Here is a 9,935-nt window from a genome sequence, read left to right on the forward strand (position 1 = left end):
GTTTCTCCTTGAAACTTCCAGGAATAACCAGTTGTAGAGGCTCCCAAAGATAAGAGATTTTATTTCAATGCATTTAAGTGACAAATATGATCAAGTTTAGAAAATTTTATTCACTATCTGCACTAGTGGCTGTGCATTAGACTCCAAATTCAGTACTTAGTACGGGAAGTTCTGCAATTATAACTGGGTTATATCCTAAAACTTTATTTTTAATTTATTTGAAACTTGAAATACACTCCCACAGAAACAATCATATAAATGGTGGCTTAGTTTTATACCCACATCTTAAAGACATAATGGAGCTGTATATTAAGCCTAACAGTGCAGTAGTATTACTTGTATCATTAGCACTGACAAGAGATCCAAGGAGCAGTGTGATATAGCAATGCCTACTGTACTGAAGCCTCAAAGACAGGGACAAGGCTTAATGGCCTTTGTGTTCCTTGTGCCTAGCACACTCTTCCCACATAGTTGACACTTAATACGTGCTTGTCAAGTGAAGGAAATAAAAAAGAACCCAGAGAGCATATACTGTTTGTTTGAATACAAACTCTACCACTAGGTTTAGCTATGCGGGAACTTCTTTACTTCTTTAAGCCCATTTTTTCATCTATAAAATTGGGATAATCATACTTCTCACAGGACTCTTACATAAATTAGAGATGACAAATGTTTCTTTGCCTTTTCAATCCAAGCACAGTACAATTTTTAAAAAATTAATGTCATAATTATAGTTTATAGAATTTTATGAAATGATCAAGTTCAACCCACTGCTTTACAGATCAAAAAGCAAACTGAGGCCCTAAGAGATTAAGTGGTATGTTCAAAGTCACATTTAGTTTTAGTGGCTGTCAGGATAAGACCTTGGTTTCCTCAATCCTGGTCTAGGGCTCTTCATACTACTCTAACTGCAGCCTACACATATAGCATCACCTGGCTGGCTGTTTTCTCCTCTGAAACAATTATGTTTTGCTGAAATACAGTAGTTGTTCAATTTGCAAGAGTTGTTTGCATCTACACAAAATGGCCTCAGATCAGACTGTTATGCTTTTGGAGATTGTGCTTTGTTGGCTGGTTAGTATTTTTCTGTCTCTTTACTTGCAAGCCAACAACTGTCACTTCCTAAAGGTGTGCTGATCTCCTGTGGCCCACCATTTCAATCTCTTCTTGGCTATGAAATTAGACAAAAACTCATTGAAAATTGAATCTACATATCCATTCATCCTAAAGAGGGAGCACAGCATCTTCTGAAGACCTAGGGAAATGCTCATAAGATGTAAAGTTTTAATTCCTGAATTTTGTTGACAGGCGATCAAATTTCCTTCCTCTTTTGCATCAGGCCAAAGCACTGGATAGCTGAGGTTGCCAACCATATAACTTACAAATAAGTGAGATGTTCCTGTAGTTCAGCTGAATTATAGTTCTAAGAAATGAACTTATCCACACAGAAAGCAGAAGGAACACAGTGGCTTCTGGAATATTCCCCTCTCCCTCCAGAAGTAGAGGAGGAAAAGTACATTTTAATCCATTCATGCTAAAGAGGCAGCACAGCATCTTCTGACCACCAGAGGGCACTGTGTAAACAGTAGGCTCTTTCAGCCAAATGTGCTTCACCAGGAAATCCCTTATTGCCCATAGCATTCGAATTCTTAGGGTTCGTTTTGTAGGACTTTTTTTTTTTTTTTTTTGAGACGGAGTCTGGCTCTTTCGCTCAGGCTGGAGTGCGGTGGCCGGATCTCAGCTCACTGCAAGCTCCGCCTTCCAAGTTTACGCCATTCTCCTGCCTCCGCCTCCCAAGTAGCTGGGACTACCTCGTCGCCTGGCTAGTTTTTTGTATTCTTTAGTAGAGACGGGATTTCACCTTATTAGCCAGGATGGTCTCGATCTCCTGACCTTGTGATCCGCCCGTCTCGGCCTCCCAAAGTACTGGGATTACAGGCTTGAGCCACCGCTCCCGGCCGTTTTGTAGGACTTCTATTTGAATGTACTAATTCTGTGGAATCAGATTTTGTCTGGAATTCACTTAAAAATGCCCCTCCCCCATATTCTGTCTCAGCTGCCACCACTATGTACCAATCACCTAGACTACTTGGGAGCTACCTAGAACCTCTCCCTCATAATCAACCATTAAGTGTTGCCAATTTTCCCATTAAATATTTCTCAAATATGCCCTTCTACTCCATCCCTATCTTTCCTGTTCTCGTAAGGCCTCTATTATCACTCCTGAGTTATTAAAATAGGCTCCTCGGCCGGGCGCGGTGGCTCAAGCCTATAATCCCAGCACTTTGGGAGGCCGAGACGGGCGGATCACGAGGTCAGGAGATTGAGACCATCCTGGCTAACATGGTGAAACCCCATCTCTACTAAAAATACAAAAAACTAGCCGGGCGACGAGGCGGGCGCCTGTAGTCCTAGCTACTCGGGAGGCTGAGGCAGGAGAATGGCGTGAACCCGGGAGGCGGAGCTTGCAGTGAGCTGAGATCCAGCCACTGCACTCCAGCCTGGGCGGCAGAGCGAGACTCCGTCTCAAAAATAAATAAATAAATAAAATAAAATAAAATAAAATAGGCTCCTCAACCAGTCCCTCAAATCCTTCACTCTCAGGTAATTTTTTCCTTCCAAGAGCAATGCCATTTTGAAGATGATTCATGAAGAAGAAAAATCATATCACACTATTCTACCATGGTTCCCCTCACATATCCTCAGGCTAAAGTATAAAATCATTATTGAGGCATACAAAGCCCCCCATGCCCACCCATCTAGTCTTATATGTTTAGCTAGTGCCTGCTTCCAAACTTCATGTTCAAGCAACATAAAACTGCTTGTCACCACCTTCACCCTCCTCCACACACACTCAGCATACTTCATGAATTTCTTACCTCCCCTCCAGTTTTACTCATACCGATAAGTTCTTTGGGTCTGAACCTCCCACGTATCATTTAAAAATCAGTTTATCAACTCCTGTAGAAAGCCTTTGTAACACCTTCCTCTCCCACTATTTTAGGTTTTGATCTCATTGTGTATTATTTCTTTATTTTGCACTTTTTACACTGTATTTTAATAATCAGAACAGCTACATAAAGTAGGCATTAAAGCACAAACTAACCAGACTGCCTGGGTTCAAATTCTGGCTCTGCCACTTATTGTGTGACCTTGAGTAGGTTGCTTAGTCAATTTGTGCTTCACTTCTGTCATCTAAGAAGGGATGGTAATCCTTTCTACCTCTTAAGAGTTATTGTTAAGTAGTATCTCTCATGGAGTAAATGCTAAATAAGAATTGGTTATAATTATGTGTTGGTCTCCCCCACGAGATTGTGAACAACTTTGAGACAAGGATTTTGGCTTTTTCATTTCTCTGGAATATTAAGTATTCAGTAAATGTTACTGAACGAATAACTGGTGAGGCAGCTCTATGATGATGGGAGGGATTACCCAGTTTCCTTCTTTGGGCAGATTCCATACATTTTTTTTTCTTCAGACGAAGTCTCGCTCTGTCGCCTAGGCTGGAGTGCAGTGGCGCAATCTCAGTTCACTGCAAGCTCCGCTTCCCGGGTTCACACCATTCTCCTGCCTCAGCCTCCTGAGCAGCTGGGGACTACAGGCGCCCACCACCATGACCACACCTGGCTAATATTTTTCTGTATTTTTAGTAGAGACGGGAGTTTCACCATGCTGGCCAGGTTGGTCTCGATCTCCTGACCTTGTGATCCGCCTGTCTCAGCCTCCCAAAGTGCTGGGATTATAGGCGTGAGCCACCACGCCCAGCCAGATCCTACACATTTTTTTAAAAATTGTATTGTTTCCAATTTTGTGACGCCAGTTTTAATTCAAACCAAAATCCTGAAAACATCACAATCATATAATTAAACTTCAACAAAATAAAACCAATAAAAAGTATCATAAAATGTATGTTCATTCTAAGAAACTTAACTCTATTTTTAAGCCTTAAGATTCCCCCTCATCCCAAATAACCTAATACCCCAAAAGCCTTGCCATTTCACACATGCTGTTCCTTTCCTTAGAACCTTTTCAATGTCTAGCTCACCCTGTTTGGGAAGTTTTTTTTCTTTTCTTTTCTTTTTTTTTTTGAGACAGGGTCTGGCTCTGTCATCCAGGCTGGGGTGCAATGGGGCAATTTCGGCTCACTGCAACCTCCGCCTCCCAGGCTCAAGCGTTTCTCCCACCTCAGTCTCTCGAATAGCTGGGAGTTAGCACCACGCCCAGCTAACTTTTGTGTTGTTTGTAGAGACAGGGTTTCGCCATGTTGGCCACGCTGGTCTCAAACTCCTGAGATCAAACAATCCAACTGCCTAGGCCTCCCAAGGTGCTGGGATTACAGGGGACAGTCATTGTGCCTGGCCTCTTTGGGAAGTTTTTTCTGATCTTAGGGTGAGGCAGATGCCTCTCTTCTGTGCTGCCAAAACAGCCTATACATACAACTATATGGTACCAATAATGCATCATCCAAACTGTGATGCTCTATTACCACACTTAAGGCAGGTATTGCAATTATCTGGCTCCCCGGCTTTACTGTAAGCTCCTTGACACCAGGGCAGTATCTCATTCATTACTAAATGTCTGACATTTAGTTGATATTTGATGAGTTTTTGAATGAATACATGTTTAAACACAGAAGTTTTATTTTGCTTATCAATTTTTTGTTTATTTCAATCATGGCAACTTTTATACAGTGGTTGAAAATTTACAAAGCATTTTCCCATATATTAATACAACTGATCTCACAACCACCCTGAGATAGGTATTTTTATTATCCTCATTTTGTAAATGAAACAGGTTCAGTGGTTGACTTCCCCGAAACGGCTTATCTTCTAAGTAGAAGCTGAGACTCTTGATTCAAAGCCCTAAGTTTCAGTTTGTGTAAACCAGACAACACTCTTCTAAATATGACTATTAGCTGAAGTGCCCCTTTGGAACATTCTAAGCCTCCCTGAGTCACCTTTTTCACGAATCTAAAAGCTCTCATCATTCTCTCACTGCCCCATCTTGCAGGAAGAAGGTCCTGTCCCTTCCCTAAATCCCCTTCCATCTGCTAACTCCCCACTGTCCACCAGAGCATGCCTCTTCTAATACTTCAAAGTGGGGATGGAGCTCTTCAGTTATCTCTAAAAAGGACTGCATGCATCTCATATAGACAAAAGAAAATCTGGTTAATAATTCTTTAATCTTCACATTTTATTTTGAAAACATTTTAAATTCAAAGACAGAGTAGTATAAAAACCACCCATGTCCCCAACAGCCTCAAATAACCGATGTTGTAATTAACTTTCTATGTACTATTTTGGGGTTCTGTTTTTAGATCATCATCAACTTCTTCACAGTTCTTTTTTTTTTTTTTTTTTTTTTGAGGCGGAGTCTCGCTCTGTCGCCCGGGCTGGAGTGCAGTGGCCGGATCTCAGCTCACTGCAAGCTCCGCCTCCCGGGTTTACGCCATTCTCCTGCCTCAGCTCCCAAGTAGCTGGACTACAGGCGCCCGCCACCTAGCCCGGCTAGTTTTTTTTTTTTTTTTTTTTTTTGTATTTTTAGTAGAGACGGGGTTTCACCATGTTAGCCAGGATGGTCTCGATCTCCTGACCTCGTGATCCGCCCGTCTCGGCTCCCAAAGTGCTGGGATTACAGGCTTGAGCCACCGCACCCGGCCTCTTCAGAGTTCATTCTTTTTTTTTTTTTTTTTTTTGAGACGGAGTCTGGCTCTGTCGCCTGGGCTGGAGTACAGTGGCCGGATCTCAGCTCACTGCAGGCTCTGCCTCCCGGGTTCACGCCATTCTCCTGCTCAGCCTCCGAGTAGCTGGGACTACAGGCGCCCGCCACTCGCCCGGCTAGTTTTTTTTGTATTTTTTTAGTAGAGACGAGGTTTCACTGTGTTAGCCAGGATGGTCTCGATCTCCTGACCTCGTGATCCGCCCGTCTCGCCTCCCAAAGTGCTGGGATTACAGGCTTGAGCCATCGCGCCCGGCCAGAGTTCATTCTTTTTTTTTTTTTTTTTTTTTTTTGAGACGGAGTCTCGCTCTGTCGCCCAGGCTAGAGTGCAGTGGCCGGATCTCAGCTCACTGCAAGCTCCACCTCCCGGATTTACGCCATTCTCCTGCCTCAGCCTCCCGAGTAGCTGGGACTACAGGCGCCCACCACTTCGCCCGGCTAGTTTTTTTTGTATTTTTAGTAGAGACGGGGTTTCACCGTGTTAGCCAGGATGGTCTCGATCTCCTGACCTTGTGATCCGCCCGTCTCGGCCTCCCAAAGTGCTGGGATTACAGGCTTGAGCCACCGCGCCCGGCCAGTTCATTCTTAAATACACATCTAAGGAGTGAGTCCCTGCCGCTTCCTCTACAATATCAGTCTCTTCCATGCCACATCTGAAAACAGCAGTCATTGACCCTTCTTTCTTCTAATTTCCTTTCCATATGTTCAGCATGCAATCTTTGGTGCTGATCAAGAGGAACCCCATCGTATATCAGCATAGGGATATACTGGCAATGGTCTTCATGGTAAGTATACCTACTCCTTCCTAATTATAAATTATGAAACTATAAAGCTGAGGGTTTGCTTTTGTTTTGATGTGTTTGGCTGCTGTAAATCAATCCATCAGAGGCTGGGCAACACCATTAACATAAACATAGTATGAAAAATAGCCCACCATGACACGGTAAATATTTAATAAGGACAAACCTAAACTAGCAGCCCAGTTACTTAATCAAATAATTTTAAATCAGCCCAATGCAAAACACTCCCCTTTCCTTTACTTGGCAATTCTTACCAACCTGAGTAATGTGAATAGAGAACATGAGTCCATGAATCACCACAGGCCATCCCCAGGCAGAGTGAGGGACACACAGCAGCACAGCTGTAATCAGGTTTTAAACAAGGAATTGACTGTACACAGTGATTATCTCTGGGGAGTGGGAGTCAAAATGACTTTCATTTTTGTATTTTATGTACTTCAATACAGGCTGAATTTTTACAAAGAGCATGGATTTTATAATAAAAAATTACTTACATTTTGAGAAAAAAGACATGAATAACCCTTAATTTGGTTCACATAAGAATATGCGAAAAAAAAATTTCACCATTTTAGCATGAGATACTAGCACGGAAGAAAATGTCAGGAGAAAACATTCTGTAGAGACCAAAGTGACCTCTCAAGAAGATGTTTCTCAAATATATCTCAATTTTTTGGGAAGACAACAGATTGCAGCTTATTAACAAAAATCTACGGGAATTTTTCTGTATTTCTGTACCAACAGTTTCCTTCCCTTTGCACCAGAAGGTGAAGAGCAAAGGCTTAGTGCTTTTCCTGGCTAGAGGGCAAGTCTGAAAGCAGGTACTTCTTTTCTCCTGCACATTAGAAAGGGAAATGATGCTACAAATAAAACGAGATACTCTTAAAAAGGTCCATGAACTATATCTTCCCCAGAGCCTGGCAAAAGAGAATGAGGAAGCAGTACAAAAATTTAGAAGTGTTAAAGTGAGATCAAAGCACAAGGTCAAGAGCAAGTGGCTGTGACTGTGCTCATGCCCTGCTAAGGCCCTGGTTAAATATGGTTTCTCTTTTCTCTGACAACGATACACCAGTCCTTTCCCCACAAAAAAACCAAAAAAGTAGGCCATCATATTAGGAGTGGGAAGAATAGAAAGGCTTCAGGAAAGACTGCTCAACCCGAGTTATTCAATACCATGAAAATGTGGTATTAATGGAGAAAGCCTGCTCATAAAATGAATGTAAGAGGTTAACTGAAGGCTCTACTGTAGACGTTGTGTTTACTAACCTTTGTAAAAGCATTTCACCTCCACTATGCTTCAGTTTCCTGGTTTTTGTTGTTGCTGTTGTTTGTTTTTTGGAGAGGGAGTCTCACTCTTGTTGCCCAGGCTGGAGTGCAGTGGCGCGATCTCCGCTCACTGCAACCTCCGCCTCCCGGGTTCAAGCGATTCTCCTGCATCCGCCTTCTCAGTAGCTGGGATTACAGGCACCCGCCACTACGCCAGGCTAAATTTTGTACTTTTAGGAGAAATGGGGTTTCGCCGTGTTGGCCAGGCTGGTCTTGAACTCCTGACCTCGGGTGATCCACCCGCCTCAGCATTTGGGATTACAGGCGTGCGCCACTGCGCCCGGCCCAGTTTCCTGTTTCCTTAAGAGGAGTAAGCCCCTTTGTAGCTCCCAAAGTCATCCAGTTATTATTGAGACTTTATTAGATATCCAGCAAGTGATTCAAAAGCAAAGTTTTGAGGTTCTGAGCAAATGATGGCCAGCCATCATTCAAGCCTCATCTTTTTGTACTCAATTTTCCCCGTTTCTCCACATCATATCTATTTGCACTGATAACAGTTCATGGAATCTAATTTCTCCATTTCAAAGAAGACTGTGATTGCTCTGTAGATTACGAGAACTGCATCCTTCACCAAATCTGCTTCAGAGTGCCTCCAACTTCAACTCAAGACACTGATCCTAGGTTGCCTCAAAAAGCCTCGGACCATTCCTTGGGTTCGAGTGTCAAAGGGAACACTGTTCTTCTAGTGATACATACCGTATGGAAATACACTAACACCAATGAAGGATCTGCGTGCACCGCCACACTGAAACTCGATTTAAGAACATTATCACACACATACAAATGTCCTATCCCCGGAAAACGTCAAGGATTTTCATCAACCTCTTCCTGATGCGCCCAATTTAGAAAATGTCATGTCAACCCTTCAGATCATGTACACGCGTTGCTTAGGTAGAAAGGGAGACTGGGTGGGGTGGCTGAGCTCAGACCTTGCCTACATAGTTTAGTAGTAAACGACTCCCGATCTGCATCCAACATATTTACCGAACTTCTAGTAAGCGCCCACCGCTGCAAGCGAAATCACTTCCTTCCCAGGAAACAGATCTTTTCCACTTAAAATTCCCCAACTCAGACCTTCCACTTTTTACTGAACAAAAAGCGTGTGTGCCTGCGAGAGGGGGTGGGAAACAGCGTAGCAAGAATTTACACGGCTCTTACGCCTCCTCCCTCGGAGCGCGCCCAAGTCTGCAGCCTCGGGCTCCGGGACACTTCCCCTCCCACCCGCCGCGGAGCCGCAGCTGTAAGTTGAGAGAAGCGGGCTCCAGGCACGTCAATCAACCGGGTTCTCCCGCCTCCCGTCTACACCTCCCCTCCCCCCTCGAAAAAAATAAAGGCAGAGAAAGAAAGAAAAGAAGGTAACTAATTTGGGAACTAGTCTCCGTAAGGGCTTTGCCTCCGACTCAGGGAGGCCGCACGCCCGGGACCTGACGCGCCGGCAACAAGCAGGCGGCCTGGCAGCCGCCCGTCACCGGGTCCTTGCAACGCGTCCGCCGCGCTCCGGCTCCCCGCACGGTTCGGCGCCGCTCTGGCCCCGCACTCCGCCAGGCCCGCGGCCCGTCGCCCTCCGGCCCGGGCCAAAGTTGCGCAAATAGCCCCACAACTGGCAAATACTTACCAGCCGCAGCAGGAACCAGAGCTGCGGAGATTTTAGGGAGTTTAAGGCAAATCAGCCACGGCAAAGGCGGGCGGAGGCGAAGGGGCCGCGAGCTGCAGTGGCAGTGGCGGCGGCGCGCGGCGCTCGGCGCTCGGGTTGGGCTGCGCGGAGAGGCTCTGGCTCTGCCAGGGACTGTGCTGCAACAAAGGACTTCCGCTGCCGCACAGCCGCGCCTGCCGCACCGCACTGAGCCGGCCCCGCTTACGCGGCGACTCCGGGTCTGCCCACCAGTTCGCTGCGGCGTCCGCCAGCCTTCCCCTCCCTCTCGCCCGCCCACCCACTCTGCCGCTGGCTGCTAGGGGCACCCGCGGTCGCCTGTTTGTTGCAACAAGTTTCTGCGTCGGGCTCCGAGGAGGCTGGCGCAACCCGCACCGCGGGGGCAGTCGCGGCAGCGGCGGCTTGACCACCCCTCTCGCCCCTCTCTCAAGGGTAGGCTTGGG

At 45.4% G+C, this 9,935-nt stretch overlaps 1 protein-coding gene across 4 annotated transcripts in view; it reads right to left on the minus strand.

Moving 5' to 3' along the window:
• ZBTB1 (zinc finger and BTB domain containing 1) overlaps positions 1-9,935 on the minus strand; it is a 30,718-nt gene that overhangs the window by 18,960 nt on the left and 1,823 nt on the right. For 2 of the 4 annotated variants that reach the window (XM_033187759.1, XM_033187755.1), the window contains exon 1: positions 9,457-9,848. The exons of 1 other annotated variant lie outside the window; for it this stretch is intronic. The gene's annotated coding sequence lies outside the window, so the exon portion shown is untranslated. Of the gene's footprint in view, positions 1-7,781; positions 7,936-9,456; positions 9,849-9,935 lie in introns of those variants that run through there. One more of the 4 variants, XM_033187757.1, reaches the window with a different exon arrangement.

Source organism: Trachypithecus francoisi, unplaced genomic scaffold (genome assembly GCF_009764315.1).
Source record: "Trachypithecus francoisi isolate TF-2019V2 unplaced genomic scaffold, Tfra_2.0 Lachesis_group3, whole genome shotgun sequence".
NCBI classification, from domain to species: Eukaryota; Metazoa; Chordata; class Mammalia; order Primates; family Cercopithecidae; genus Trachypithecus; species Trachypithecus francoisi.